We start from the raw sequence: 22080 nt of genomic DNA, 5'->3' as shown, positions 1-22080 counted from the left end.
CTTAGGTGGGGGAAAATACAATCATCTCACTGGTATTCATCCAAGGAGTACACTCTTATAATCTGGCCCCAATGAGTTCTGTCCAATAGGTGGACCAATTTAGGTCACTGGAAGCTTCCAGAGGTGAATCCAGTTCATAGCAGCAAATATTTGTACCAGCAAGAAGTCACCATCCTTTGCAGGGCTGGTAGGTGCCAGAACATTCAGCTAGAATCAGCAGATCTCTCTTTCTTGACTTCAGCAAAGGTTTTCTCACTGCCCACTGTCAGGCCAGATATTGTATGATGCAGGACTCAGATTGTGTTCCCTGTCTCAGCTACAGCTACCCTTCCTGTGGCTGCTATTCCACTGGTAGTGGTGGCCATCACTCATCTTCTTTATCCTCCTGTCAAAGGTGCAACTATCCAGTCACTCTCCAAGGACAGAAGGATTTGCAGGCAGCTTCTCACAGGGATAACAACAAAACAGGCACCATCATAATAGATTTCCTCCATCCTTCTCCTTCTCCCTCTCTCCTCATTGCTCTTAATTACAACTTTCTCTTCCAGACACTGTACATTCTATCACTTTCACAATCTTTCTTCTTTTCCTTTACTGGAACACTGTCTCTCTTATGTATTCTTGAAAGTCTACTAACCCATTTAGTAAAAATCTGCTTTAAAAATCCTAACCAATTAACTCAAATGAAACAAACACCCTATGTGCCACCTTAAAAAAACAAACTTTAAAATATTCCAACAGAAGGTAAGATTAAGAAATTATCTTATGTAAACACTTTAAGACATAATATATTAGTAAGCTACACTTATAGTGATTATATCTTTATACATCAGGAGAATCATTTGCTGAGGAGATTCTTATTTTTAAATTCCCCATTTCTGAGAAAGAGAGGCAAAACTGTAAATAAAACTCCAGTGGAATTTTTTTCTTTTTAGAGTGGAGTAGCCTACAAAATGGCATTGATGTTTGACTCAAACCAGGGATACAGTCATTTCTACAACATAATGTTTCATTGCAGGCCACCCTTGTAGATTTATAATATATACAAAGAACATATAATGCAAAAGCATAAGATCTCTAATTCAGATCACAGTAATGAGATAATTTACAAGGAACTTAAAGAAAAGAAACGAAACAAACATTTATAATGGTAGTTTTCTTTTAAACCTTTCAAGCACATCTACATTCCATCGTTGCCCATGGAGAACAATGAACATCTCAGGGTGCTGAATATAATTAATGTGGTTTCTTAAGTAGCTGGACAGTAGGTTGATCTCTCTCTCTCTCTTTCTCTCTCTCTCTCTCTCTCTCTCTTTCTCTCTCAGATTAGCAGTGCTTTACTTTTTTCATTCACTTGAAATGAATGGAGAATTAAAAAAAACAGTAACAAAGGCACTGAAGTAATGCTAAATTTGTTCTTTGCCTCTGGTGATCTAGTACCCTCTGCCCTTGAGACTCAAGTCTTCAGACACCCGCTTTGCCTTTCCCTCCCTGATTATTCTAAGAGTGTTTTAAGTCCATAAAATACATAATCGATTAATGTAAGCTACAGTCCTTCAGCAAAAACATCTAGCATGGTTTAAAAATATGAGTAGTGAGTTAATGCCTCCTTTGCACCTACAATGTATAACCAAATCTGAACCTGAATCTGTCAGCAGAGCATGCCTTCTTTCTACTTAGATGGATGATGGCCTTTTAAAAATGCCTTGCCAATTAATTCTTATCATAATATTTCATGATTCTGTTGGTGTGATTTTACATGTCTGTTGACTGCAAAGAACCTAGAAGATACATGATCATTTTTTTAAAAAAATGCACCATTCCTAGGAGAGTTTGCCCCGCTACATTGCATAGTCAATTATTCATGCCTTGCAGCTTTTTATACTTTCATGGATAAAATCTCATTAACCTAATTCTACTATATCTCTTCTAAATACAGTAATCATCAAGCCCTTCTCCCCAGTTCATATATTTTTTTTCATCAGCAGTACAATTTGGGGTTAGAGGTCAAAATAATATTTTTTGGACAATGTTATGATTCGATCAGTCAATGATGTTCAAGCTAAGAATGCCTCTTTTTCCATAGTCAAAATGGCCCCAACTATATGAAAGACTGCAATATAAGCAAAGCTTCAGGAAAAGAATAATTTTATAAAATCCGTAACGTTAGTAGAATCCAAATCCAGCAAATTAAGATGGAAATGACTTAGTATTGTAAAAAAAAAAAACAATCAGAAAATGTATATGGGAGGGGAAAGGTAATTGGAATATCTTAGGAGGCATCATAGCTGCCTGATGAGACAATAGGAACATTCCATACTCCAATATTTTGTTTTAAATTCCTCTTATTCTTTCCAATTTTCTAGAAAAGCTCCTCTCTTTTAGGCTCGCTTCATTCTCTGATCTGAATCCATATCCAAAAGTTTGTCTGAATCTCAGTGAAGGTGAAATCCCTCCCAAAAATCCCAAATAATTAGGGGGGGTGACTCAACGAAACTGAAATCTGGGTGGGGGGGACTCATTTTGGAAAGCATCAGATGACTTGCTACTGAATGAAGAGCCCATATTCAGTTTTTAGAAAGTAGTAGGCAAAACCAAAGTTACGTGCCATCAATGACCTCATCATCCACATATATAGACCAAAAGGTTCAGGGTAATCAGAAAAAGTGCCCCTTAGTCACTGTAGTTCAGACAAATTATGTGAAGACCTAGCTCTCTGGACAAGTCTCTAATGCTGGCAAGGTAGAATGAAAAAGAAGAAGAGGATGACTAGCAGCAAGGTGGATGGACTCAGTTACAGTGGTCATGGGTGCTCCATTGGAAGACCTGAAGGACCCAGGTTAGGGACAGATCATCATGGAGACAATCTATCTATGTGGTGGCCAAGAGTTGACACTGACTTGATGGCACATAATCAAACAATCAGCCAGTCAATCATTGTAAAAGGAGAACCATGTTAGTCTATGGTAGCCAAGAATCAGGAGGAGTCTAGTAGCACCTTTTCAGGCTAACAAATGTTATTAAAAAGCAGAAGTTTCTGATGCAACTGATGAAGTGAACTCTAGCTCACAAAAGCTCACGCCTTTAATAAAATTTGCTGGAGTGAAAAGGTGCCCAGCAGTGTGTGACATTCTAAGAGGATTCTTGTGCTCAACAAAATACAATGCCATCTCGCATCTAAGGGAACCAGTGGTGAGAGAACTGGCTTCAGCAGACACGCTTTCTGTGATCAAAAGTTCCTTTTACACATGTCATCAATAAGATAGACAGGCAGACAGGTGTCTAATTCATCTTTTTACTTATTACTTACTTTCCTGCCCTGTTAAATTTGGCCCTAACAAACATTTGCTCTTTTTACTTTCTGACCAAACTATTTATATATATGAAATTAAAGGGTGTGTGTGTGTGGAATGAACACAACTGTTCAATTTGGATTCACTGTAGCTGCTACAGTATATATTCTCTTGAATGTTCCTGTTTCTGTTGTTGTTGATTCTACTACTAGAATAGATAATAACCACAGTTCTCTCACAATGAGCAACATAAGACTAATCTAAATACTGAGGATGTGAAAATGTGCCAATAAACAGCATTCAACATACACCCAATTAATTTTTACAGATCCCCAGTTGTGCATAATAGCTCTGAATCAATAAAATGAGCAAAAGAATGATTCTTTCTAGACAATCCTATGAGTTCACGGTAACTCTAAGGGCCAATTCATAGAACTGTTTCACTCTTTTGTAGCAGATTCAGAATCACATGATTCTGTCTCCATCAGCCAAATTACGCTTTTGACACACCACCTTCATATGGTTTCTTCTCTCACACAATGAAGCTGCAAGACCTCATCTCCACATATACTGACCTTCTAATTCCATATATAGCCCTGCCAAAATACCACCTAAAAGTAAGCTGTAAACCTAAGAACAGAATCCTTAATTTAGACTAGAAGACCAGATTCCCTGCAGTTAGACTGGGCTTCATAGGAGCTGAAGGAAATGTATCCAACTGTGTCTCTTGGCTTTTAACTCTTGGGGCAAGAGGGTTCAAAAGGCAAGTCTGCTGCTCCCTAAATACAGAGCAAATCAGATATGAAGTCTATGGTCCATGCATGTTACGAAATAGATTTTTTTTATTTAAAATTGTCCTCTCCTTATGGTTCATGGCCAGTAGCTTTGCAAAGGGGTTCTATCTATTATCTAGCCTTGGCAGGGGTAACATAAAACACCACCATAATAATATCCCAAGGGATCTCAAGTATCTCATTAAAGGCTGCTAAAAGAGCATGAATCAAAGCAGGTGGTAATTTTGGCAGCAGGTAAGTGCACTCTTTCGCCAGATCCCAAGTCCTTTCAAACCCATTTTCCTGTCAGCTCCACTCACTCCCACCTTCACCCTTCACTTGTTACATTTTTCCCGTCAGTCATCCTTGTCAGGTCCTTTGAATGAGCAGGCATATTCAGAGGCTGATAGCTAATGCCAGGTAGGCATTTGACTTAAAAAATAAATCTGAGATTTGTTTTTGTCTGCCTGCATTTTCTTGCCCTGACAGTGATGAAGTTTCATGAATGAAGAAGTTCGGAGAGTGGAAAGTCTGAGGTCAAATTGCCCTCTTGTGGCAGCAAGTATCTTAAACAGACCTTTTTCTTCCAGGATCCCAATAGCATTCTATGAATCATGCAGAGTATTCCTCAGCCCACTGAATTCTATGAAAAAAAATGTATAGCATTTGCCTCCTTAAATTACAAGAGGCATAGCTCTGAGGAAACCCTCCCTGGATTTTCGCTGTCATTTCTTTACAATATTTTATATCACTGTTCAGTGAAAAAAAAAATCACTTCAATAAACAATTGGAAGAGGAAGAGGAGGAGTGATCTTGCCGTTAGAATTACAATTAAACAAGAAATTACACAATAAGAGAAGGGGTTAAAAAAAGGGGGGGAGCCACCAGTCCTTAAAGCTAGTTTTCTAAGGATTAATTGAATCGGAAACATTGCATATACCCAGGGTTTTAGAAAGCCAATGGAAGTTGGTTTGTCAGGAAAAGAGATGATGAAAAAAATTAATTTGGTGAACATTCCTAAATGAACTTACCCAATTTGCCATTCCTAAACCTATAGGTGAAACAGAATAGAGCTGCATAATAAAATACACATTTTTCAAAAGGATTGAATGAAGCTGGCAATTCAAAAAATTGCATACAAAATCCATATATGTAGAAAATATGCCCAAAATATATTATGCTACATAAAACCTCTGGAAAAAGTGTGGATAGTAGAAAAAATACATTGAAAAATGCATGAAGTAGCATGCACATAACACTGCCTTTATTACAATATTAATTAATAGTAGGTGCAGAGTATTTGGGGGTTTTTTTTTCTTTGATTAAAATTCACAGTTCAATGCAGAAAACATTCAGAGCAAGTTCACCTTAGGTCCCATCATGGTGGATAATGACACATCTCTAAACCTCTTTGGTGGAAGGCAAGATCATACAGCACGTGAGCATCGCAGGTCCAGGAGTTCCTGAAGGAAGCAGATTATCTAGATTCATATCAATCAGGGTTCATGCCTTAGTTCAATACTGAAATGTTTTTGTACCAGAAACTAGACAAGGGGGGAGGGGTGCACTGCTGTTAGATCTGTAGACCTTCTCAGCAGCTTTACTGGATTAGCTGGAAGAGATGGGTCTGCAGTGCCATCTTACAGTGGTTCAGATACTACCTAATCAGTGAGACATCTCTCAAAGAGATCCACTCTTTCTCTTATCCTCTTCAGTCATGCCTGTTTTTGATGATATCTCCAATGAAGAATATTTGGTACTGATATATCTGCTCAAGAGAGGGAGGCAGCAAGGCTGTTCAAGTGAAGATGTAGCGAGAGCTGGCATTCAGAGCAGCCAGAATCAGAACTTCTCTAGCAGAGGCACAGAGAAGCTTTAGAACAAATGATCAAACCCAACAAATCCAGGCAAGTGGATAAACATGCAGTGACATCCACAGGAAGGTCAAATCAGCAAGATGGCAGACAAAGATTTGTGATGCAAGTCACATCTCTTTTGAATATGGCTGCAGTGTTAACATGCATAGGAAAGGAGCAGTACTTGCGTTGTGATACTCCATCTGCCATCTTACCAATTCTGATACATCTCCCCATGGTCATGGTTATGGCAACTCTCATTTCTATTTTATATATTAATCTCATCTAGGTCCTCTTCTCACTGTTTATAAACATACGGTGAAACTTATCTTTCCCCCACCCCCAGCCTTTGCTGGCTTTATTTAGTTGGTCTTCTCACCTTTCTCACTGAATGTTTTAAATACTTTAAATGAAAGTCTCTTTAAAGTGTGATTTTAAATTCTGTTTTAATCACCTTCTTAGCTGCTTGGAGTATGTTTAAAAAAAAACTGGTCGTCGGGGGAAAAAAAAGAAAGAGAATGAGTAAAAACATAACCAGTTTTCCATCCCTAGCTTGCTTTCTCTTTGTATTTTGCAGCCTGATGGAACTGCTGTCACCATATTATTGTTACCACTCTCCCATTTGCAGAAAATGCTTTGCAATATTACTACGAACTGAATCTGTAATCTAACACTGAATTCATGTTATTTTGGGGTGCAGGGGACACGTAATATGCTCTCTGTAGACCTCTCTCCTCTTCATCCTTTGCCCTTTCATGACCCATGTCTTCTCCATTTTCCTCTAGACTTGATGATCATGCTGGTGAAAATCAGGACAGAAATTATTTCAAATTGTATAGGCTTTTTTTGCTCCAACATCTTTAGGTGTTTTATCTCCACTGTATAAATGTTGAGTTTCCTATCCTCCAAGGGTAGCAATGTAACTGGAAAGAAGATGAGTTTGTCTAACCTAGCTTTAGCACTTTACACTCACATAATATGTTTAAAAATCCAGGGCTGTCTCAGTGATTTTGCTCACTATAATTCTGAGTCCCTTTCTGACCAGGCTTAGTCTCCACTTATGGCAAATGCAAAATTACAGTTTTGGAGAAAACAGTGACTGCCACTTGCCAAACAGTAAAAATCAGATTTTGTTCCCAGAAGTTTCAAGAAGCACCCACAGACTAGGCCCAGCCACATCATAAGGGCACACTTTCTAACTGATATACCTAAATTACCTAAATACCTAAATAACATCCCAAGATTGTCTGATTTCTATTTGCTAGGAATTGTTTCAAGCTGATATATACATACGATACAGTTAAGGATTAAAGGATAAAGAAAAAATTAAAGTACAGTCTCTGAACTTGGCTTTTACAGAGATGTGAATATTTAGTTTCACAAAAAATAACTTTTGTGTATTTCTTCTAAAAAGGCTTGCCCCATTCTCAAAGGGCCTGCAATAAATTGCCCATGCTAAAAATAACAGCAATCTTGGTATTTATGAATTAATCATCTCCACTTAGAGTATCTAAGAGTTCCAATGGTTGTTTTTCAGCATCTCTTCTGCAGACAGAACCTTCTCATAAAGTATACATAAAGTATAAGATACAGGATGTTTTGGTTAGGAATCCAGAACAATGAAATGCAAACATTCAGTGTGACAATTACAGCCTCAATATGCGCACCTCCCACCGCCACACACACACGCTCACACACACAGAATATAATTTTGACCAATTTTGAAATCTAGTACATATGTTATGGTTATATATTTGGGGGTTCAACTTGGAAAGCTTGTTCTAAAACTAACGTTCAGGCCTCTGATCACTAATTGTACCTGGATATGAAAGGAAGCTAGGAGGTTGAGGCAGCTTAGATTTTCCTTCTTTTGAAGGCATCTAAACAACACTATTTACCAATTTAACAATAACAAAAAATAGTCAGCTGTTTATCAGTTCTAATGAAGGAGATATGCAACTCTAGATGAAAGAAGGCTGAAGGCAACAGTTGCAACAGGCTACACAGACATTTTGACCAGAAATAAAATGCAGAGAAAGGAAACACACATATACCACCTAGTCAATGAGAAGATTAGCCCTATTGGACCACACCCAGAACTGATCTGTCCAATCAGCTTGTCCCGGAACATTTTTTGAGAGCAGGAATGCACAGTGTCATCTTTTATCTGCATCCAGCCCCCTGGGAAACCATTCCCACCTGTCTCTTTCTCTATATATCAGACGTGGTGTTTTCTGACTTCTTTGTTTCTAGTTGGTTTACATATGAGTCAAGCAGCTCAAGGCTGCAGGGTGGAAAAGTCCATAATATAGCCCTGTGGTGTCAATATTTTGCCCTTAATCTACTTCTAGCCCCAATTTTAAACATCAAAAAAACTTGACAAAATTTCACCTTGACTATCAAAGTAGATTGATTTTTTTTATCTCATCTTATTAAAAACCGTGTGAGTACACAACATAATTAAGAGGAGCTTTGTGACTTATAAGGTTGGCTTCTCCAGAGAAGATTATTATTTGTTCAGAGAATCAAGAAGCATAGCTGTTGAAATTAAAGACATTTCTTCATCTAAAAAAGAAAGAAAGAAATCTTTGTATTACACATGCATTTGGGAATGAAAAAATAATTGGGTGGTGAATGGTGATTGTAGAAAGTAACTTCATGCACTGTAAATGTCCCTCAAATTGGCATTCTTTAGATATCACCAATCCTAGCTAGAAAGCTAAAGCTGGATTTGTTAATCCTGTGATCAAGCTCATCTGAGAGGTACTGCTTTGAAGAAGGTTGCTCTATTTATCTACTGCTTCCTATTAAAGTCTTTCAAATATAACTATGCAGATAATGGCCACAGACTCCATGTATTCAAATATCCATCAAAAAGATGATTGTCGACTTTGACTCAGCACAAACTGTGGATCAACTCCTTCCTTAAAATACAGTTTATTTATTTATTTATTTTCAAATTTGTATGCCGCCCATCTCCCCCAATGAGTGACTCTGGGCGGCTCACAATAAAAAAGAAGAAAAAACACAGGACTCTCCAGACATGGACATAATCTATAAATAGTTAAAAAACATATATTAAAAATGGCCTAAAAACCTCCTATAATTTGGGCCTAAAAAACCTGTAAGATGCTGGGGGGGGCAACCCCTCACCCCACCAGCCATCTCCATGGGTGCGGGCCCCCCTCTGGCCCCCAGGCCTTCTGGCAGAGCCAGGATTTGATCTCTTTCCTGAAGGCCATGAGGGAGGGGGTACACCGCACCTCAGGTGGCAAGATGTTCCATAGGGCGGGTGCTACAGCAGAAAAGGCTCTCTGCCTAGACCCCACCAATCGAAATTCCTTGACGGGTGGGGTCTGCAACCTGCCCCTTCTGCTGGACCGAGTGGGGCGGGCTGAGATGACCGGGGCGAGGCGGTTCCTCAGATAACTTGGTCCCATGCCATGAAGGGCTTTAAAGGTGATGACCAACACCTTTATTTTGTTATTCTGAAATTTAAATGCAGTATGCTTTGCTACTTCATTTGGTTGCAAACTGTTTGGAAGAAGTCTCCATAAATAATGCTTAGTGCTAGTTACAAGAAAAAATAGCATTAGGATTTGAATTTAAAAAGTTAATGCATGAAGAACATCCAGAAAGATAAGAATTTAAAATTTATGAGTGAAATAATATTGCACTCAGAACATTTTCAACAGAGTGTTCTGACCCCAAGAAATTATGCTTCTATTCTATTCTGGTCTGCTCACACCACATTGAAGCACCACATATAGTAGACCAATCTGAGCGTGTGCACAGCTAAGAAAGTCAGGCTCTTTGAGGAAAGTTGAAAAAACTAGTTACATTTAGAAGGTTAAGATTTTGGCAAAAAGTTTTCACATTACTAATGAGGTTTCATACAGAACATGGAATCTATTTGTCTTCTGTTGCACAGAGGGCAAGATTAGAACTAATGGGTGGAATTCTTAGAGAAGCAGATGTTGAATAAATTCCTAATGATCTGAAATGTTCAAAAGTGGAACAGACTGCTGTTATTTAAGCAGAGGCTGGATGGCAGCTTTAAGGGATGTGTAGCTGCATCCTGAGTTGAAGGTCTTGCACTGAGCAGACTGTTGGGCTGTATGACCTTCATGGTCTGTTTTGGTCCTAAAACTGTCCTGTGATCTACTCAGGTAACCTATTTTAGCCTGGGACCCACACAGTGCTAGAGAACTATAACAATTAGGAAATGATAGCAAAAAATTGTAAATCTGAGTGAAATATAGGCTTTTCTATCATTTTGAAATACACCCATTCAGACTGGGCACATAGGTCTGCACTTACACAATGATAATGAAGTTCTATCTGTAAGAATTCCTTCACTGGGCTGAAGTGCAATAACCAGGATTAAGAAGGTGTGAGTTGTGATATTTAATTCTACTCTATTTTTTCTAATTGGTGCTGGTTCTAAAAGCAGAGGTGAATAGGGATGAAAAACTATACAATTAGTAAAGCAGAGACTGCATGTATTCAGAAGCAGAAAATACAATAATATAGTCCTGTTTTGTGGATGGAAAATTAGCAATTAAAAGAGGTGTTGAGGTGCTGATAATATTTCCCTCTATTATCATTTGATATATTCCATTTAAGGTTTCAGAATTAAAATATTTTTAGCCTCTCCCACAGTCCTCTGAAATAAATTGAGCTGAGAGACAATGATTTGCCCAAGACCATCCAGTGAGCTCACAGCTGAGCAGCAATCTAAACCCATTCATTTAACCATGAAGACTTATTGGCAAGCACAAAAGGATAGTGCAGATTTGACATATTCACTATGTAACTTTATGGAAGAAAGCAAGTAGTACTGAACTTAATGAAATTTGTAAGTAAATCTGCAAAGGTTTGCCCTGCCAGACTATATTGGAATCCTCAAATCATAGGATATGAGTGCCTTTCTCCTCAGATCCCTCTTTTTTTCCCCACTTCTCACAATAGCTTTAACAGCACCTCGGTGTTATAAGCACATCAGTGCTAGCTATGATTAATACTAACAGGTCAGGCATATAAATGAATTCCATTGTTTTAGCATTAACCATGAGGAATACAAACATAACTCGGTTAAAATAACTGGGGAGAGGTGCAAGAAATTTAAGTGAAAGAGAAAGAGAGAAGGAAGAGCCAGGAAACACATCATCCCCCAGCCTAATCTTGACCCTTAAATATTTGTCTTGGACCAAATTGCTTGAGCAAACACGTGTTTCAGCTTAATAGCTTTCCTTTTTCTATTAAAAATGTGTGCATGTGTGTTTCCCTGACAGACAGAGGAACACAGATGCTGTTCAGAAATGTCTCTCATGACATTTTCTTTTATTTTTATTGAGCCATACAGTGCACACGAAACAGAATGTTTATTGTCCAGATATACAATAGGTAATGAACTCACCAAAACAAAGCAGGCTTTGTAAAATGTGTGTATCTTCTCAATGAAGAGAATAATAAGCTGCGATGGACATTTATAAAAGTCCTCCAAGAACATTCAGTGTCATTCTCAAAGTTTCACTTAATTCTGTTTGGAGATTTTATTACTCTACGGGAGATGCTAGACTGCCAGGCCTAGAACTGAAGGTTGAAACAATAAAAAACAGAAAAAGACTCCCACTTAGCTTTTCCTCAGTCATTTTGCCCCTTTAAAGAACTGTCATCCTTGAATATCAGCCTGGACATACCATCTCTGGCAATGTTTCCATAGAATGCTGTCCATTAGGGGAAAAAATACGAATAATGGAGAACCTTTCTAATAAAACTTTATGGAGTAGAGGTATTATAATGTAACTTTTCTATCTTGAAGGAACCCTTTCTGCATTAAATTGTACCCTGAGGAATTCCAGATAACTGCTGTTAAGCCTCTGTATGAAGGCAAGAATTCTGACCTGTGTTCTTGAGATCCAGTGCTCACTAAATTAGGTTTTGTAGAAGAGATGATGGAAGTCTAAGCAAACCAATGGAAACTCAGCAAATCCATGAAGATCATAGCCCTCTTTACAACATTTGCCTGAACATGAGAGAGTAAAAGTAGTTATGGCTCTAAATCCTCTATGAAAACACATTCAGTTCCAGACTTCTCCCTGTTCTCTGTTTCCATGTTTGTTATTGTGACAGACACTCACACATCCCATGACATCACCAGGAGTGTCATGGGCTTTCCCCATGTTTCTACAAACCCTCCTGAACCTCCAAGACTCTCCTGTGAGCCCCTTTCCCACTCCTGTAGGTAGCACAGAGACATCTTTGCTTTCTTACTTAAATCAGCATTGTGAAGGGGGAAAAGAGAAACACTATCATATTCTACTATAGCACATGTATCTATTTGTCACAAGGGCATGCAGAGAGAAACTACTATCATTTCCAATGCATTGGCAAAGATATATGTGTGCATATTTTTCTTGGTACTTCTGTACACTTCACAAGGGAAAACAGGACAGGTAAGCCTACCGTAACTGAAAATAAATACATGCTGACTCAATTTAGATTTATTTATTTATTTGTTTATTTGTTTGTTTGTTTATCGGATTTATATAGCCGCCCATCACACACAAAACGACTCTGGGCGGCATACAACAATTAAAAAGAATAAATACATAAAAACAATTACAAATAAAAAACTATAAAAGCACACAAAACAGGAGGAGATAAAATCAACAAGGGAGCCATCGCAAAATCTCCCCGGTCCCCTGGGAGCCCCAGGCCCAATCACATAGCCAGGTCTTGAGGGACTTGCGGAATGTTAAGAGGGGTGGAGCTAATCTCACTTCTGGGGGGAGAAGATTCTACAAGGCAGGCACCACAGCAGAGAAGGCCTGCCTCCTGGAACCTGCCAAATGTAATTCTCTAGCAGACGGGATTCACACCATGCCTCCTCTGTCAGATCTGATGGGACAGGCAGATGTAATTGGGGACAGGCGGTCCCTCAGGTAACCCAGCCCCATGCCATGAAGAGCTTTAAAGGTCAAAACCAGCACCTTGAATTGGACCCGGAAGCAAATTGGCAACCAATGCAGCTCGTGGATCAGAGGTGTAACGTGAACTGCCCTAGGGGCACACATAACTGCCCATGTCACTGCATTTTGCACCAGTTGAAGCTTCCGGATACTCTTCAAGGGCAGCCTCATGTAGAGCACATTACAAAAATCCAAACAGGAGGGTCTAAGGGCATGAGTGACAGTGATTAGGTCCCTCTGATCTAGGAATGGGCGCAACTGGCGCACAACACGAAGCTGTGCAAAGGCCCTCCTAGCCATGACTGCCACCTGCTCTTCAAGATTTATATTAGATTTATATTGTTAATAATAGCATTAGAGCTCCAAAAAGACAAGGAAGAACTATTTATTCTTACTATCATGAACATTATCACTGCATAGGCTTTCTTAAACAATTTCAGACAAAAAGTTAATACTTCTTTTAAAAAAAATCTACTGAGCGTATGAACTTCAAAATACTGTAAAGATCTTTTGACTTGTAAATTGAGAAAATCTGATATGAAAGAACTTGGAGAGGATCATCTTCACCCATCATACTTTGATTGTCAGTCCAACTTCCTATACTGCATTTGGTTTCTCCAAATGTTCAGAAGTATGAAAAGTCTTAGTGGTAATTGTTTTTGTTTTGTTTTTCAGTAGTGATGAGCGCATGAATGAACTTCATCTAAAACATGTTTTGTCCAAACAAAAAGAAAGGTTGCAAACTGGACTCAGCTAACTAGCCCCTACTATATAGCTAACATTAAGAGATAATCAGGGGAGGGGGCATATCTTATCAAGGAAAAATGTATCTGTTTGCCAGTCTGGGCATCTCCCTTCATGTTTCTGTTAAGACAACCATCTCCAGTATGGACATTTTAAAAGAACAGCTTTCTTCGTTGCAAGAAGAAAAGTCTTTGCAGTTATATGCCTTTTCCTATTTTTCCCCCTAAGGAGAATTCCCCTAAATGGGTAGCTGAAGGGATAAATGTCAGTAATTGCTAGTTATCCTTCTTTGTCATCTTTCATTGTTAATGCAGAACCTTTCTTTGGTGCTGATGAGATCACAAGGAAAGAACCTGATTTCTGAAGGCATGAAAGGAAGCTAAACTATTAAGAAAAATTGCCAGAGTGTGGATCTATTAAAAAAAAAATCATAAACCCTTATACAGGAGTCAGATTTCAAAAATTCTACTCCTGGCTTTTCCCCTCCTCTGTATCTCTGTTTATTAAATCTGTTTATTTGCAGGATCACGTCTCCCTGAGTCTATCTGCCATCCTACCAGATCAGATAGGGTAGGCATGCTCCAGGTCCCTTCGCTGAAATCTTGCCATCTAGTGGGACCTCTGAAGCATGTCTTTTCTGTGGCTGCCCCTACCTTATGGAACACCCCCCCCCCAGTGATTCAGCAGGCCCCCACTCTTTTAGCCTTTTGGAAGACCATCAAGATTTGGCTTTTCACCCAGGCACTGGGATAGAATGGGGATATCTGGATCTGGTTGTGGGGCAAGGGATGACTGAGGTGCTGAGTTTTTGTTTTTTTGTTTTTATGGTTTCATGGTTTATGATCTTATAGTTATTGGTTTTATTGTTGTGAGCGTCCCTGAATTGTGTTTAAGATGGGCAGCCATACAAATCTTTTAGATCAATCAATCACTTTGCCCATTTTCACTGGAGTTGGAAAGGTGGGTGCAGAGGACAGCCTAAAGGATAAGGCATTAAGAAATCACTGTAGATATTACCACGCAGAATTTCTTGCCAGCTTGGCTACTGGCCCTGCTGACTTGGGGAGTCCAAAGATACTGTAGCTGGAAGACACAAGGCTGTCAAAAGCTGCTCTCAGCTAAGCATGTGTATATGAGGAGTCAATCCTGTTAGAAACAGATTGATGCTACCTCTTCCAGACCTGTCAAATGCTCTGCTTAGTAGATCCAACAAACAAATCAATCTCAATGACTTATGCTAGCAAACACTTACTACTCTGATCAGGTCACCATAAAAAAGTTTACTTTTCTTGAAGTATGAAGGATTTCCCCCCCTCAAAATCCCAAACTTTAATTTGATTGAAAAGGAAAACTTCTGTCACAGAAAATAAATGCAGGAAGTAAACGGAAGTGCAAAATTAGTATGTTACTATAGTAGGAGGTGACAATCGAAGGCTGATAAAATCTTATGTCCTACATCTCCCATAATTCCAAACCAGTAGCTGTGAGGGCGTGATGGAATGGACTTATGAAGGCCAGGCTCAGGGAGATAAGCATGTTCTTAGTTCGCCGGAGGAGCATGGGAAGTTAAAGAGGATGAGGCTGGCACCTCCCTGAGGAATTCACGGTGTTGTGGCTGGCTGGCTTGGGAGCTAGGTTTCAGTCTGGGGAGATTTCTGTCTAGAGGTTGTAGCTAATAAACACAGTAGAACTGAATTTGCATCATCTCTTGGAGTTCTTTGGGCTAGACCTGACAGATGGTTAAGGCTGATGATGGGAATCATAGTCCAGCATATCTGGGGAACAGTGAGGTGACAACCTCTTCACTCTAGTATAGTAGGATTAACTTTGTGGTGGTGAATAAAATACCATCATAAATATCTGGGACAGTAGAAATAAAATAGGAAAGTTTCCAGTATCATCACACTTCTTAACTGAAATGGGCTTCCAGTAGTAGGGAGGGGGGTTGCATCTCATATATCAAAGCCTAGGGAATGTGAAAGTATTGCCTTATTCACGAGCAGAAGTGTTCAAATGTCACAGTCTTTCAAGTTTTCATAATAGCCATGCTGAGAACACAGTATTTTTCCTACTTTTAAAATTTTTTAATCCAATATAATCATAATAATTAGGTGTTAACAGCTAGATTGGTTATTTCCAAGGACAGCCCAGCATTAATACTGTCATTTCAATGACACCCTTGAGCAAATATTTCTGCTTAATTTTGCATTTAGTGATTTTGATGGTAGCATCTTTAGAACCTAGATGCTAGCATTTTCTTCCTAAATGAACTGTCGGTTTTACTTGAATTATGTTTTATGGTTTTAGGAATGGGGTGGAGTGAACTTGGCACATAAAAGATCAACCAGCTTGATCTTAAAAGTGCCTAAGATCTTGGAAAGCCATCGCCAGTCAGTAGTGGAACATAGTGGTGCTACAGAGAATTGATAGCTTACAGTGTGTGTTCTGCATCTCTGGTTTCTCTCATATTCCCACTCCCTCTTTACACCTTTCTAAGACTCTTACCTTCCACACTATCTTCCTTATGAGTCTATACCTAATGAATAAGGGATGAAGGGGAAAAGAATGGCCACTGGGAGATTAGAAGCAAAGAAGGTGGTAACTGAACTGTGGGACCCTAGACTGCATGGCCTAGAACCTCCACCTGATGCTAGTCCTAAGTGGTGCCACAGCTGAGATGCCTGGACCACATGCTCTGAGAGTACAGGCATTTTGGTTGTTAGGAGGGCGTTAAACAGGAGACACCAGTGCTACTTAATAAAAATTTTGTGTGAGTGCAGCAAGGGTTGTGTAGCCACTGCCACATTTCCTCTCCCAAGAACTATTTTAACAGTGGGGCTGTGGAGAACCTCAGTTCCATGGGCAAAGGTAAAAGTACAAGAATTCCTAAAGAAAGATCCAAGGAGCACTAAACCAATATTATGAGAAGGAGAATGAACAGGAAGAATTTTCTGGCATTATTGACTGGATACCAAAATTGTTAAGAGTCATAGGTAAATGAGAACATCCTCTAAATGAATAAGCATTTAAAGCTGGTTTTTACACGCTTCAGAACCTCTGGAGATCCTACTATCAAAATTCAGTGGTAAACTACCAAATCACAGAGATTTAATTTCTGGCTAATTTTCAAAATAAATGCAAAGGAAAAATAGATAAGACTTAAAATGTAAAGAAAATCCACCTAACTGTAACAGAAAAAAAGTACCAAACCCCCAGACTCACCCATTCCTTCTAATGTCATTGTGGCAGGGTCCCAATTACTTCAGCCTTTGGGCTGCCAAAGGAAATCAAGTTGCCTGCCCAGAAAGTTACAAGCTACAATAACAAGCATGTGCGTGTGAGTATGTGTGCATTTGAGAGAGAGAGAGAGAAAGAGAGAGAGAGAGAGAAACACAGATACAAATATAAAGGTCCATCTGTACACACACCCAGGCATCTACCCTCTTAGAATTCCTTCATTTACTTCAGGATCCTTCTGTGTCCCTTATATGATACAGAACCCTTCTCAAAGCAACTTGCATAATTCATAAAATGTCAGTAAAGCACAACTGAAAGCCCAATTACAATTTAATAAAAGAAAGTCAAAGAGTAAAAGAAAGCTGACCAAATGCAAATGTTAAAGTCAACAGCACACTTTAACTGTGAAATAAGAGTCAGTAATAAACCAGCCTCCCTGAAGACAAGCCAGAAATAGCATTCACTAAATGGCACAAAAAGGTTTCCGTTGGATTTCCCTCCTTTTTTCTCTGTTCCATGAATCAGCTTTTCTTCCATGTATCTCACTGTGAAAGGAGACAATGTGTGTGCCATTTTGGGGTCAGCTTCCTCTTTCTCATTAGGGGGCCTTCTGTGGAGCATCTAAAGCCTCAGTACTGTGACCCACACCAATCTGTCAAAGCTACTGATACCCCTGAAAAGAGAACAGACTGGCGTGCTTCCAATAAGCAGGATAAGAGAAGGTCTTCTATCCTGTTAGTAGTTTTCCCTTAAAAAAAAAGAAAAATAATTACCAGAAAATTAATTAATTAATTAATTAATCCTCCTCCTCCTCCTCCTCCTCTCTCATGTCTTAGGAAAGAAATATTTCTTCCTTCTTAAGATCGCCCCTTAAAATTTTTAAAATTATAGTTCTCCTTCTGTAACTTTAATAGGCACTGAAAGGTAGTAGACAAGGTATTTAGTTATTACATATCTGCTCCTTTTCCAGGAATTTCAGTTGGCATCCATGGTTCTCCACCAGCTTTTTTCTCCTTACAATAACTCTGTGAGTTGGGTGAGTTTCAGAGGTAGGGGGAAATGACCCGAAGTTAGCCAGTAAACTTCATGGCTGAGTAGGGATTTGAATCTGAGTAACTCCAGTCCTATTCCAATGCTCAAATCACTATGTCCCATTGGCGCCATATTGAGAAAGAGATTACCTGCCGTGTTTTACTGCTGACTTTTCAAAATGGTTTTTGTGCTTATGGCTCTAAGGCCTTACAAAAAAGCAGCACTATGCACTGAGCAAGGTTATAAACAAAAAACCCAAGAGCCCTGTCCATAAAAAAAAAAAAGGACTTTTTTCATATACTTCAAATTCTGGGTAACCTTCCAGCTTCCTCTATCAAACTAAGACCTTCCTCTTAGTTGAAGGTCAGTTTGGATTCCTGACCTCCTTCAGGTTAGCTGTCCACAAGGAATAAATGACTACAGCTGAAAAACACGTTCTGATGTGCAAGATGTTCCTAGTATACTCCTGATGTTCCATCTGACCCAAAGTTTATTTGTAAAAAATGGCATCTTTATTTCTTCTCCTGTTGTCTATTTCCTTTTGGACTATCTGGTCACCCAGCTTCTGATTTGAAACATGGAGCTGAGTTGTTTTGCTTTTGTTTTCGTTTTCCCTGATGATTGTTGTTTTGGGGGGGAAAGGCAGTCCACTGAAAGATGAACCAAAATAATGAAGATTATTTGCCTTAAGTCTTGCTTTCACCCCTGATCTGCATTCCTTTATTCTTATAAGTATTATAAGGTGACCCCTTTTACACAATCCTTTGCCTAATATTTTTGTGGCTTGTTATCTGGCTCTTGGTCCCTTTTTCAGAGTCAGACTATACTAAATTGCAATGCCAAGGGGTACCTGGAATCCTCATAGCTTCCTTGATCTTTTATATAGTTACATTTCTGCTGCTAGCCCAGGAGTGTGATTTCAAGCAGGAAAAAATCAGTTCTTAACTAAGAAAACTAAAAAAAATCTACCTTTACAAATATCAGTTCAACTTTCAAATACCACATTGTACTTTTCAAAGCATTATAATTCTCTTCAAAGAAACAGTAGTCTTAAACCTTACGCATTCTGCTGTTTAAGGCATAAAGCCATTGCCAGTTTCTCCACCAGTAAAATTAATGAAATTAACAATTCTCAGAAAACCATTTCCTGCTTCCTCCCCAACCCAAAATAGAGTACCGCTCTTTTCTGCTGAGAAAATCTGGCAAAATCCCATCCCATCCCAATTTCATCTCCTGCCAATAAATAGACAAATGCTGGGGGGATCTTTTTTCTCTCAGTCTTATTTTAAATGATGAAATAGGATGGTGGAAATCCTGCAGAAAAGACCCCACAGCAAACCACAATGGTGCCAGAACTATGACAGCTGCACAGTGATATCATCATGCTAATGCTGCCAGAACATCCTTGCACCCTGATGTCTTACAAGCACACAAGTTAGAACATTTGCATGATGTCACCCAGGTTTCATTTGGCCACTATTGTTTCTCTTGTGGATTTTCCTATAGGCTGCTTCTATTATCCCTTCTGATAAATCATGTTAGGACTTTTGTTTGATTCAGCTATTTTGGGTTCAGGAGGTAGGTGATAATGTCTGAGTATGGTGTCTCAACCTGAAGTTTCAAATTTGCCATAAAGTTCAAGGGTGATTTAAGCTGCAGCTGCTTTTGGTAAGCAAGTTCATGCCAGAGGCCTGAACTTTTGAGTTTAGTCAGAAAGTAGATCTGCATTCTCCAAGCTTATGTTAGTAGACCTAAGCAAGCAAAGTAAGGGAGAAGCCCAGCAAACATGGCAAGAAATGGTCTATTCTTGGGTAGCGTTGAGCACTAGATTTCAATCTACTAAATGAAAGCAGTACAGCACAGCCCCCACTTTGTTGGACTTATCCATGCAGGCTAGTGACAGGCAGAAAATTCTCCTGCATTTTCCCTGCTAATTTGTTTGCTTTACAAATCCATTGGAAGGAGAAGACCATGTTGGTGAAATTTGTAGTGACAGGGTAAGGTGTTCTTGCATTTCTTTAGCCACCAAGTGGACAAGAAATGTGTGGGAATGTCATGACTTTCATCCTCCAGTGATGTGTAACCTCAGGCTTCTTGCAATTCAACATATCCTGAGAGGGGATATCATGAGGAAACTCCTCCTGGGGGGCAAGGAGAGGCATTATAATAGCACTGCTCTGTCACTGCTAAGGAGGCATCCTGCCATTGAGAATTGGTTGGATGGCTTTTCGTTCCCCTGGAGGAATTCAAAAAACTATCCATCAGTCTCTGCCCATAGATCTCATGGGGAAATTATGAATTCTGAAAAGTCATTTGTATTCACCAAGGTAGAGGTTGCAGGAAGAGAAGGTGTGTTACAGAGTGCAGAAATGAGAGAAAGACATTCTCCAAAAGTGGCTTGCTTTATTTGATCCAAACAGATTTTGGAAAGATTTTGTTCCTTCTTCTGGAGCCCAAAACCCAAAATAAAAATACAGACATGTATATTTATATTGCCACTTTAGTTTTTTATAATGTGTGAAGCACCAACAGGCATAGCTATGTTTAAACTATTAAGTATATATCACTGATAAAAGATAAGACACCAAAAATGATTCTATTTCTTCCAGCAGAAACATAACAAATGAGGCAAAAATCCTGTAGAATTCCATATCTTGTTGGCACAGATTAATATTCACTATTTTATTCTAATGCTTCCTGAGTCAAAATGAAGGTGCAGATGATGAAATTGCTTTTCTTAATCTTAATCTTAAAGGAACCTGAGTAAAGACCAAATTACAAGTGTCAATTGTGTTAGAAATGATCTGGATTATTCTGGTAAATATAAGGTCTAAGTAACATAGGCAAGCTAGCTGTTATAGAGGGGTTTAGATGGGCAGCTCTTTGAACATGTGTGGCTTGTGTTTTTATTGGCATCACCCTAATCTCTTGGATACAAATTTATTTTCTCTGGAAAATTTATTTTCTCTGGAAAAGGCAGCAGAGCCAGCAGCCTAATTGTTGCCAAGAATGAGAAAAGTGCCCAGATGGTTGCATAGGGGGTCAGAATCCAACTGTCCATGTGTTTCCTCCATTGATTAAATTAAAGAAAGTTGCCTCATGAGACTGCAGATATGTACAAGTGGCTATCAAAATGTCCAGTCATTGCCTAGCTAGCTGGCTTGTAAAAATACTGCTCTTTTGACCAATCTCAGCTCTCATATTTTGGTGGAAAATATGACCCAAACCTTGAAGCTTTCTCTGCCCGTCATTAGATTAACAGTTGAGCACCCTGCTTTGTGTCTTTTTTTCTGAATTTCTCCACCAAAATGTCCCCCAGATCTAGGACAAATGTCATGGATAAAAGACCTGACTTTGGCATGGTCATTCAGCTATCTATCTCAGACATTTCAGTCCAGTCCAGTAGAGTCAAGTCAAGACACTTCTGGGCTGTCTTTCAGCCAGTCAGTCAGGCTCTTCCCTGAGATTCCATTCCATTCCCAGACTCATACTATAAATCCCTTTTATCCCACCTCAGTATAACCTCAGAGGATTATGGCACAATTTCAGAAATGGAAAATAGTAATTTCAGAATATTTTATTTCATACACATAAAATATATGCAATTTATTCCCAGTTCAAATATATGTGCCCTATTACTTGTGGTTCTAAGAAAAGGAAAGTCTCACATCTTCAACTGCATCTTTCCTTTTGCACATTTAGCAGGGATGTGGGGAAGGGGGGGGGTGATGTGGAAATGAACCAGGTTATTAAAATTTATGAGTTCCATATCCCCCAGGTATTTTACAGTGACTATCACAACTGAATCATTTTGACAGAGGTAGAAATAAATGTTAACCAGCTTCAAAAGTGCTATGATCTTCATTGGGTTCAAGATTTTTACATGTTTGGTGGGACTGTTTAGCCTGAAAGAAGTGGATGTCACATTTTTCTCGGTCTTGGCACATTCACATGGCATACTAATCAACAGATAAGTATTTGGAATCTTTCAATCTATAAAGAACTTTGGATATATTGACTTCTTTTTGGTATTCTTTGGCTTTCTTAATTATCCAATATTCACCAGCAATTATGTGTCTTGTTCCTTGGTCTTTTATAAACCAGCCTGAACATCTGGCATCTCCCTTTCTATGTAGGGCCCTAATCTGCATTGGATGATCCTTAGCAATAT

The sequence above is a fragment of the Python bivittatus genome, unplaced genomic scaffold, assembly GCF_059951505.1.
Source record: "Python bivittatus isolate LINGU-HERP-01145 unplaced genomic scaffold, Pbiv_v1 ctg000200_np1212, whole genome shotgun sequence".
Taxonomy (NCBI): domain Eukaryota; kingdom Metazoa; phylum Chordata; class Lepidosauria; order Squamata; family Pythonidae; genus Python; species Python bivittatus.
Note: the sequence above shows the minus strand (reverse complement) of the source record.